Source organism: Leptopilina heterotoma, unplaced genomic scaffold (assembly GCF_015476425.1).
Source record: "Leptopilina heterotoma isolate Lh14 unplaced genomic scaffold, ASM1547642v1 Lhet_246, whole genome shotgun sequence".
In the NCBI taxonomy this organism is placed as follows: domain Eukaryota; kingdom Metazoa; phylum Arthropoda; class Insecta; order Hymenoptera; family Figitidae; genus Leptopilina; species Leptopilina heterotoma.
In genome coordinates, this window is record NW_025110962.1 from 129,243 (window position 1) to 141,350 (window position 12,108).

At 21.5% G+C, this 12,108-nt stretch overlaps 1 protein-coding gene across 1 annotated transcript in view; it reads right to left on the reverse strand.

Annotated features, from left to right (window-relative positions):
* Positions 1-11,820, reverse strand: part of LOC122503152 (protein windpipe) — a 62,205-nt gene extending 50,385 nt beyond the window's left edge. The window contains exon 1 of the mRNA XM_043613597.1: positions 10,533-11,820. The gene's annotated coding sequence lies outside the window, so the exon portion shown is untranslated. The remainder of the gene's footprint in view (positions 1-10,532) is intronic.
* Positions 11,821-12,108: the final 288 nt, after the last annotated feature.

Consider the following 12,108-nt stretch of genomic DNA (forward strand, 5'->3'; position numbering starts at 1 on the left):
AAATTAAAGACAGTTGAGAAAAATTGATGACAATTGATAAAAGTTGATGAAAGTTGAGAAAAATGATGACAATTGAGAAAAATTGATTCTTATTTCTGTAAATTCTTAAAGCAACTTTTTATCAAATTTGAGGAGAATTGAAGAAAGTTGAGAAAAATCGATAATAATTGAGAAAAGTTGATGAAAGTTGAAAAAATATGATGAAAATTGAGAAAAATTGATTCATTTTCTATAAATTCATAAAACAACTTTTTATCAAATTTGAGGAAATTTGAGGAAAATTAAAAAAAGTTGAGAAAAATTGATAACAATTGAGAAAAGTTGAGAAAAAATGATGACAATTGAGAAAAATTGATTCATTTTCTATAAATTCATAAAACAACTTTTTATCAAATTTGAGTAAATTTGAAGAAAATTAAAGAAAGTTGAGAAAAATTGATGACAATTTAAACAAGTTGAGAAAAAATGATGACAATTGAGGAAAATTGATTCTTTTTCTGTAAATTTTTAAAACAACTTTTTATCAAATTTGAGGATAATTGAAGAAAGTTGAGAAAAATTGATGACAATTGAGAAAAGTTGATGAAAGTAGAGAAAATTTATGACAATTGAGAAAAGTTAATGATAGTTGAAAAAAATTGATGAAAACTGTAGAAACGATTTGTTTCGAATAATTCCTTTTTTTATACAATGAAGAAATATGAAATAGACATAAAAAAATGGGGCAAATATAATAATGAATTATATGCAAAAAAAAAATGGAGGAAAAAAGAATGTTGAAGAAGATCTTGCTAAGAACTCAGAAAATATATTTATTAACGAATGAAAACAAGATTAAAAAGATAGATACGAACGCACGAGTGTTATCTTGCAAGCCAAGAGTCACGACTTTTATAACAGTTTCTTCTCCTTTTTTTACAAATTATTTTTATAAAAGTCAAGGTTATTGTTTTATACACTAAACGAGTATTAATGAACCATCAGCGTTTATTGTCTCTCTAAAGAAATAGGAATATAATTATAATCGCATTAATTTTTTTCAGATTTAAAATGTATATTATGCCTTATATATAAATCAAGGAAAGCAAAAATTTAATGACAAATATAAAATTTTTTATTCCAAATAAATAAAGGATAAATAATATTGTCGAGAAATGAACTTTTTTAATATAGAATTTAATTTTTATGTGTTTTATATTCTTTTATTTTTATCAAATTGATAAATGGTTGAATTAATAAATTCTTAAATTAGTAAACTGTGAAATTAACAAACAGTAAAATTAGTAAAATTAATCGATAGTAAAATTAATGATTAGACAAAATTTTTAATTGTAAAATTAATAAATAGACAAAATAAAGAATAGTTAAATTAATAAACAGTTCACTTAATAAAATTGTCAAATTAATCAATAGTCAAATTAATGTATAGTTTATTTAAAAATTTAATAAAAAACAGTTCACTTAATAAAATTGTCAAATTAATCAATAGTCAAATTAATAAATAGTCCAATTAATAAATATTCAAATTAATAAATAGTATAATAAACAGACAGTTAATTTAATAAGTACTTAAACAATTTAATTTAAAAAACAGTTAAATTTATAAATAGTCGAATTATCAAATAGTCAAATTAATAAATAGTCAAATTAGTAAATAGTCTAATTATTAAAGAGCCAAATTAACGAACAGTTAAATTAATAAATAGTCAATTGAATAAACAGTCAAATTAATAAATAGACAAAGTAATAAATAGTTAAATTAATAAACAGTTTAATTAATAAATAGTCAAATTAATAAATAGTCAAATAAATTAACAGTCAAATTAATAAATAGTCAAAGTAACAAATTTATTTTCCATATATTTTCTAACTAAATAACTCATCAAAAAAAAAATAAAAAATCTTGAAAATTTTAGATTGTATTTGCCAAAGAAAAACAAAACACATTTACATAATAGAATTGAAACTAAATTTAACTTTTCAATAATGTCAATAATGAACATTGATCTGTACAAGACTATTAGAAATTTATTGATAGTGTCTTGATATAGTGTCACCAATATAGATCATTAAACTGCTTTAATGTAAATAGAATTTTCAAAAGATAGAGAATATACGCAAATATTAATAAAAATTCTTGATTCCACTTTTTTTATAATGTTCTTTCATCACATGATTTTTATCAAAGAGATAATATGTAAACCATCTAGGTATAATAATGTTATTATTAAAAAAAAAGTATATGCAATTTTAAGAGAGGAGAGACATGTGTGGTTGAAAGTGAAAGTAAAAGTAACAATAATAATCAAAACAATAATCTAGGTCTGGGTCTGAGGTTCCGCCCAGAGAATATACTGAGCTATATATACTTTTTTTTGTCAAAGAGATCGAATCTCAAATACAATTCTTTTCAATCAACGAATCTATTAAGACTTAATTTGAAATTTTCTCTTAAATTCTATTCGCCGGGAAGTAAATTTTTATAAGATTTTATTTAGGAGTAGATTTTTAATTAAAAGAATCAGAAAATTTTTTTTAATTAACTTCTTAATAAAATTCTTGGGTAAATCTTTAAATTAATTCCTAGGTAAATCCTACATTAAAACGTAATTTTTGTAATTAATTAAATTGCAAGGTCTATCCTTAATTAAATCCTTAAATCCTTAGGTAAATCCTTAATTATATCGTAATTGTTGTAATTAATCAAATCGTAAAGTTCATTATTTTCTTTTTTTTTATTTGAACCAAAAAAATACAGATTCTTAATTAAATCATTAAATAAATTCTTGATTAGATCCTTGGGGTAAATTATCAATTAAATCCTAAGGTAAATCCTTAATTAAATCATAATTTTTGTAATTAATCAAATCGCAAGGTTCATTCTTAATTAAATCATTAAATGAATACTTAATTAGATCCTTAGGTAAATTTTCAATTAAATCCTAAGGTAAATCCTTAATGAAATCATTATGTTAATTAGTAAATAATAATTAATATATAAAAAATATAAATTATTATAATTTATATAAATATTGTCTAATTGTAAAAATAGTCTTGAATTTTAAATTAAATCCCTTTTATAATTAAGTTCTCAGATAAATTCTTATTTTTAAATCCATAAGCATAAATCGTTAATTAAATTCAATAGGCAAATCCTCAAAAAAAAAACAAAAGAAATTGAATATAAAGAAATACTTTTTTGTCTACTTTTACGAAATATTCTAATTTCCATAATTCATTTGTCACTCGATATACAATCAAAATAATTAAGAAAGTTCTCCTGAAAAGTGAAATGAGGAAAAGTGAACCGGGAAACACGTTTCTAAAGAATGTGATTCAATTTAGCATGATAAAGCAATAAAAACGAATTAAAAAGAGTCGATTAGTCAATATTACTTGAATCACAATGTTTTCCACATAGTAATAAAAAAACAAATAATTAAATCATTTCAAAATAAATTCTATAGGCGAATAAAAAATAATTGCTCTACTTCAGAGAGTATTTTCAGAAGAAAGTATAAAATAAACAAATCAAAATATAAAAAAAATAAAAAAAAATGATCAATGAAAATAAAAAAATGTAAAAATAAAAAAAGAAGAAGAATTTTAGAAAATTTTATTTATTTTTTATAATTATTTATTTATAAAAAGGTGAATATATATTTAAATGAGGTCAAAATTGAATTTTGTCCGAAATATTTAGAAAAATAACAAAATTTTTGTTATTTCTTGAAAAAATATTTGCATATATATATATATACATGTATAGACGTCATGTGAAGTAAATTGATTCTCAAACAAGGAAAAACGACAATTCATTGAAGAGAAGAAGTAAAAAACCGTTCCACCTTGTCCCGCACCAACGTCAGTAAATCTTTAACCATCATAAAAGAGAGGCAGAGGACACGAAAAACGAGTAATAACAGAGGAATGTCTTCTGTGATCGGAACACAAGTGTGTATCATATATATATAGTCGTATATAATACGAAAGTGTTATAAACTCCATGCTAAATGCCTACTGGTTACCTAACATGAAGAAATGAGAAAAAAGACACCGAAGAGACTTGAACCGTTGACATAAAGTCAAAGTGACATGATACTCTTATTTTCATATTGCACCAGTTTTACAAAACTCAATGTGGACCAATATATATGAAAGGCAACAGCATTTCGCCTCAAACGAAATTGTGAAATTAGAGAAATTGTCATATAAAAAGAAAGTTTACAATAAGAGAATTTTTTTTTTATTTTTTTTTGGAAGAAAAAAAAATTTTTTTTTTTGTTGAAATAAAGAGAAATTAATTGTGTAAATAATTTCTTTTTAATTGTTCTATTGAGAGTATATTTTGACAGAAATTTAGGTAAATTTTTGTGGAACACCTATCAAAGAATGAAGATTATTATTGCTGTTAATAAATACTTAAATATAAATAATAATAAAATAATAAATAATAAATAATAATATAAATAATAATATATATTTATACATATAAATAAAAGGAACGTATTGTTTAAAAAAAATCAAATCTAGTAAAGTAAATCTCTAGTAAAAAAAAAAGTTTAGCAAAGTAGATATTTATCAAAGTAAATTTTATGGTAAAATACATTTTTAGCAAAGTAAATCTTTAGTAAAATTAATATTTTCCAAAATAGAATTTTTAGTAAAGTAAATCTTTGGTAAAGTAAAATTTTAGCAAATAAATATTTAGTAAAGGAAATACTTACAATAAAACTCATTTTAATAAAATACATTTTTAACAAAGTAAATCTTTAGTAAAATTAGAATTTTTAGTAAAGTAAAATATTTGTGTAAGTAAATCTTTGGTAAAGTAAAATTTTATCAAATAAATATTTAGTGAAGTAAATATTTCTGGTAAAACTTATTTTTAACACACTACATTTTTAGTACTGTTTTAAGTAACTGTGCAATAAAGTAAATTTTTGATAAAGTAAATCTTTAGTAAAAAAAATTTAAAGCAAAGTAACTATTTAGCAAAGTAAATTTTATGTAAAAATAAATTTTTAGCAAAGTAAATCTTTAGTAAAATTTTTAGGAAAGTAAATCTTTAAAATCAAATAATGAGTAGGCTTAGTTTTTAGCGAAGTAAATTTTTAGTAAAGTAAAATTTGTCTAAGTAAATCATTGGTAAAGTAAAATTTTAGCAAATAAATATTTAGTAAAATAAATATTTCTGGTAAAACTCATTTTTAACAAACTAGATTTTTAGTACATTTTTCGCAAAGTAAGATTTTTAGCAAAGTAAATCTTTAGTAAAGTAACTGTTTAATAAAGTAAATTTCGATAAAGTAAATCATTAGTAAAGAAAATTTTTAGCAAAAAAATGTGAAATAAAGCAAGTTTTTACTAAAATAAATCTTGAGTAAAGTAAATTTTTAGCAAAGTAAGTTTTTAGTAAAAACAAATCTTGAATGAAGTAAATATTTAGTAAAGTTAATTTATAGCAAACTATGTTTTTAGCAAATAAATATTAATCAAATTAAATCTTTTTGGTAAAGTAAATTTCTAGTTAAGTAAATTTTTAGTAAAATAAATCTTTAGTGCAGGTAAAATTTTAGAAAATAAATATTTACCATAGTATATCTTTCGGTAAAGTAAATTTATAGCAAACTAAATTTGTAGTAAAGTAAATATTCAGCAACGTAAATCTTTAAAATCAAATCATAAATAAAGTTAATTTTTAGTAAAGTAAATTGTTGGAAGAGTAAAATTTTATCAAATAAATTATAAATATTTAGCAAATTAAATCTTTCTGGTAAAATAAATTTATAGCAAAGTAAATATTTAGTAAAGTACAATTTTAGAAAATAAATATTTAGCAAATTAAATATTTCTGATACTGTAAATTTTTAACAAACAAAATTTTATAGTAAATCATAAGTATAGTAAAAGCATTAAAATCAAATCATGTGTAAAGCAAACAGTAAACTTTTAGTAAAGTAAATTTTCAGCAAAGTAAATTTTTGGTAAATTAAATCTTTAGTAAAGGAAATATGTAATAAATTAACTCTTCACTGAAATAAATCCTTAACTTGAAGTAAATTATAAATTTGTATAAAAATATAAATAATTGTAAACAACAAAAAATAAAATCCTTGAATACCTTCAAGGATTTACATTTATATTCTTTACGAATGTAAATAATTATGAAATTAAATGTTAATGTAAATTAAAAGAAATTATAAATATTTAAAATAATTGAAAACTAATTTCAAGTACAAAGAAAATCCTAAAAAAAAATAAAAAAATAACTTTATTCAAACAGAAAAAGTTAAAATAAAAAATTTTTGAAAATCTATCCTCAAGGAAGTAAATTAATAAAATATTTAAGTGTAAATCCCCAAAAAGAATATAATGGTCATTCTCCAAGAAAAAAAGAAAATAAAACACCCACTTGCAGAATATTTTTACCCAATGACTAACATTTTTGGAATTTTATCTATACACTGGAGAAAAAAAAGAGAAAAAAATTTGGCACTAATGTTTTTTAAATCAATTTATAATAGTGCTTGACCTGATACAAAGTTCGAGTAGTTATTAAACAAAGCGTATTTTCAACGAATTGATAAAACTTAATGTGTTAAAAATCATTATAAATACGTTTTGTACACACGTACTAGATGAATTAATTACTTTTTTTTTCCTCCACACATCTTTATTTTTCATGTATCATAACTTTGTCTGACGTGTGACATATGACGTGCCACGAGTGCCTTCCATGATCCATTATATTTGCTATACAAACTTTGATTTATATATGTACATACACAAGAATTATGAAATTCTTATTAGCGTTGTGTCAACCTTCTCCTTTACCCCATTATCTAATGATTAATTTCGTTTCAAATTTTTTCTTCTTTTTAATTTTTTATTATTAGTAAAGTAAATTTTTAAACAAAGTCAATTTTTAGTAAAGTAAATCTTTAGTAAAGTAAATATTCAAAATCAAATAAATTTAATTAGTAAAGTTATAATTAGTAAAATATTTTTTTAGCAAAGTAAAATTTTAGCAAACTAAATATTTAATAAAGTAAATTTTTAGTAAAGTAAAATTTTAGCAAGGTAAATCTTTAGAAAAGTAAATTTTTAGCAAAGTAAAATTTTAGTGAAGTAAATTTTTAGTAAAGTAAAATTTAAACAAAGTAAAATTTTAGCAAACTAAATATTTAATAAAGTAAATTTTTAGTAAAGTAAAATTTTAGCAAAGTAAATCTTTAGAAAAGTAAATTTTTAGCAAAGTAAAATTTTAGTGAAGTAAATTTTTAGTAAAGTAAAATTTAAACAAAGTAAAATTTTAGTACAGTGAATATTTAAAATCAAATCATTAGTAAAGTATGTCTTGAGCACAGAAAAATTTTAGTAAAGTAAATCGTTGGTAATGTAAAATTTTAGCAAATAAATATTGACTAAAGTAAATCTTTAACATTAAATAATGAGTAAACTTAGTTTTTAGCAAAGTAAATTTTTATTAAAGTAAAATTTTAGCAAATTAATATTTAGTAACGTAAATATTTCTGGTAAATTACGATTTTAACAAACTAAATTTTTAGTAAAGTAAAATTTTAGTACATTTTTAGTAAAGTAACTCATCGGTATAGTAAAATTTAAGCAAATAAATATTTAGTAACGTAAATGTTTCTGGTAAAATTCATTTTTAACCAACTAAATTTTTAGTAAAGTAAAATTTTAGTACATTTTTAGCAAAGTAAATTGTTTAGTAAAGTAAATCGTTGGTAAAGTAAAATTTTAGCAAATAAATATTTAGTAAAGTAAATGTTTCTTGTAAAGTACATTTTTAGCAAACTAAATTTTTAGTAAAGTAAATTTTTAGCAAAGTAAAATTTTAGTAAACAAAATCTTTTATAAAGTAAAATTTTAGCAATAAATAAATATTTAGCAAAGTAAATCTTTCTGGTAAAGTAAATTTTTAGCAACTTAAATTTTTAGGTAATTAAATCTTATTAAAATCAAATCATTAGTAAAGTAAATCTTTAGTAAAGTAAATTTCCAGAAAAGGAAATTTTTGATAAAGTACATCTTTAAAATCGTTTAAAATTATTTATTTCCCTTTCGAAAGAAGAAAATAAAGAAAAAAAATTCCCTTACACAAAAAAAAATATTATTAATGAAATGTAAATCTTTTATTATTTATGAAAATCTTTTTTCTTTTTTTATGGTAAAAAGAAGAAGAAGACGAAGAAGAAAGAAGAAAAGACTAGCGGGAAAGATATGATAATTCGTGACATTCCGTAAGAAAAGGGTCTTCTTTGTCGGTATGAAGTAACATCCGGTGCATGTACGTTTTGATAACTTGTTGCATTTAAATTTTCATGTTTTGAAATAAACAAGTAAATTGAATTAAAATAAAATCGAGTATTTAAAGAAGAAAAAAAGGGAAAATATACTTGTAATCGTAATTAATAATAAAATGATCTATGAACTTTAAACTTGATGCGGAGGAGATTTTAAAAAATTATACACAATTTTATCTTATATTCAATATTTTTTAAATTTGATCGTTTATCACTTTTTTTTTGTTGTATAATTAGAAACACTCTCTTGATACTTGGACTTTATTACAAAATCTCGTGAATTCAATTTTCCTCGTGCGGAAGAAAGAAAATCGTTATTTTAACAATAATAAAAAATAATATTGTTCCTGGAAAATCTCGTTAACGAAACATTTTTTTCTTAATGCTTTTTAAATTAGAGAATAAATGAGAAATTAGAAAGGAAAACGGCAAATATTAATTAGGTAAATTAGGTGAATTTGAGGTAAAATTATTATTAAATATCAACATTTAATAAAATAAATATTTAATAATTAAAAATTAAAAATTTTGTTCAATTAATAATTTTGTGTATAAATTTTTAGTTTTGAACTTTTTGGAACTGAAATCTTCTCTCAAAATTTAAATTAGTAAAAATATTTACTAATTTGAATTATTGACTGACTTTTTGCTTCTGAATTTGTAAATTTTACTAATAGAAAGTAGTTTCTACTAATTTATTTTATTTCTACTAATTTTCTACTAATTTTAATTAGTGACTGACTTTTTGTTTTTGAATTTGTAAATTTTACTAATAAAAAGTAATTTCAACTAATTTATTTTATTTCTATTAATTTTCTACTAATTTGACTTAGTGACTGACTTTTTGCTTTAAATTATAGTAAATTTTACTAATAAAAACTGATTTCTATTAATGTATTTTATTTCTACTAATTTTCTACTAATTTGACTTAGTGACTGACTTTTTGCATTTGAATTAGTAAATTTTACAATTAAAAAGGAAATTCTACTAATTTATTGGTAAAATGTACTAATAAAGAAGTATTTTCTACTAATTTATTAGTAAAATTTACTAATTCAAAAGCAAAATTTTAGACAATAATTCAAATTCTTAAACATTTTTACTAATTTAATTTTAGAGAGTTAATGAGCAATTAAGAGAGGAACAACAAATTTTTATTTAATTAGTGTAAAATTGTTATTGATTGTAATTGATTAAATACAATTAAGTAATTACACTGACGGAAAATTTATTTTGATTCAAATAATCAATTTCTTGTTGATTAAATAAATATTTACATGAATCAATAATTTTTATATTTAAATTAAATAAATTGTATTTGAATCGATTATTTTTGTATTTGAAGTAAATACCATTTAATTGATACAAATAAATATTTATTTCGCGATCAGCAAGTAATCGTTTATTTGAATCAAGTAAATTTTTTGCAATGTATTTTGAACTGAACTACTTTTATTAATTAAAAACAAAAAAATATCTAATTGATTAATTAAATTTAATTAAATTTAGTTAGTTATATAATATAATCATATATAATAATAATAATAATAATAATAATAATAATAATAATAATAATAATAATAATAATAATAATAATAATATATTAAATAATACACCGAAAAAAAATTTATTTGATTGAAATAACCGATTACTTTCGTCTATTATCAACTAAATATTTACTTTGATAAAATAACTTTTATTGGAGTCAATTAAATTATATTTGAATCAATAATTTCAGTATTTGAAGCAATTATACGATTTAATTAATTTTAAATAAATATTATTTGATTCAAGTAAATACTTATTTAATAATAGACAAGTAATCGGTTATTTCAATCAAATAAATTTTTTTTTAAGTGTTTTGGAAAAATATTAAGTACTGTCGAAAAAATATTGAAAACTATCTAGAAAATATTAAATACTGTCAGAAAAATATTAAAAAACTATCCAGAAAACACTAACAAAAAATATCGAGAAAATATTAAATATTGCAAAGAAAAATATTTTTTAAGTCATGAAAAATGGGTTTAAAAATAAAAATTACCGAAAAATTTTTCGTGACGAAATCCTCTCACTTTTTTTGAGGATCAATGAATCAATAGATAATTTAATGAATCACTGAAAGCACACATTTGACTTGCATTGAGCGCACTTTCTTTTAAATTATTGTCCAACACTATGAATAAAAAATTTCTTACCTCTTTTAATATTTAATTCCTTGCAGAAACTTAATTTTTGTTTCTCGAAAAATTCTTCGTTGTCTTCTTTCTTCCAATAATATCTTCCTTTGTAAAAAAAACTCTCCTTGAATAGTCAATTTTACAAAATAATCCTCAAATGCAAATTTATCCTCAAAATATTTTGAGAATTTTGTTTTGTCAATTTTCCAAAAAATGCTTTTTTTATGCAATCCCAAGGAAGGAGAGAAGAAGAAATTGCAAAAATGAAAATTTTTGAAACTTTACCTTAAAGGGAAATAAAATTGGAGTAACTTTTAATGATAAAGAAATAGTTTTACTATAAATCTCTGAGTTTTTCTTCTTTTTCTTTATTTTTTATTTTTCTTTACTGAAGTATATCCTCATAAAAATGAGGAGGGGAAAAAATTTTTTTGTTCCTAAAGAACAGAAAATAAAGAAGAATTTTTAATAAAAAATTTTTTATATCCTTACTATAAGGATTTTAAGAGATATTCAAAGAAGAAATAAGAGACGTTGAAGAAAAAGTGCTGAAGGAGAATCGCAACCGAAAGATGCTGAAGAAATCTGAAGAATGGGGTTATTCCGGAAAATTTTCTCAAGGACCATTTAATCCTTGTCGAAATTAATCATATCCTTAAAAATTAGTCTATGCTAATTAGGATAAATAATCTTTCGATTAAAAATAAATATTTCTCAAAAATTAGAATCTTTCGTCAAAAAAAAAAAATATTTTCCAGAATATTTTCAATTATCAAAAATATTCAAAATTCAAATTTTCATTAAAATTATTTTACTAATATTTTTTCGGGAAATTCTTCACCGAAAAATTATTTTGCAAATTCTTCGGTAAAACTGTGCAAATATCTTTTAGGGTACTTCTTTAGAAGAAATTTTTTGCAATTATTTCCAAAAATTTTTTTTTTTGGATTTTCAAAAATTTATTTTTCCAAAACTTTGGATTTGAAAATTTTTTTCAAAGTTAGGAGAAAAATCCTTGGGATTGTATCCTCATAATGTCCTCAGGATTATTGAGGGTTCACTTATTGAAATGATCCGTGGCAAAAAAAAAAAATTTTTTTTTCCTTTCTTCTCTTTTTTTTTGAGAAGCGGATTGACTTTGATAAACCGGTAGCACTTTAGCAAAAGACTTAATAATAATTTCACCGGGTATCGATCACGGATCGAAGACACACGATACAATCTATCACAGCCTGAGGTTGAGTTAGGACTGTGGTTCGAACTGCCACCACATGCCTTCCTCTCTCGTGCAGGACAGCCAGCGGTATACTCGCACTAGAAGTCCCCACTTTAAAGTGAGGGAATGTAGGTGTGTGTAATCTTTCTTCTCTGATTTTTTTTTTTTTTTTTTTTTTTTTGGACAAAAGAAGCAAACGAGAATCAAAGAGGAATTACTTTTGAAAAGAAAAAAAGTGATATGCCTCCTTAGAAATAATCCCGAAACTAATCTCAATGCAACTCACTAGCAATGGGAAAAGAAGAGAGGGGTGATAATTTTTTCACTGGGACACATGCTGATTAGAGAATTTTAGAGAACTTCTTCTTTTTTTTAATT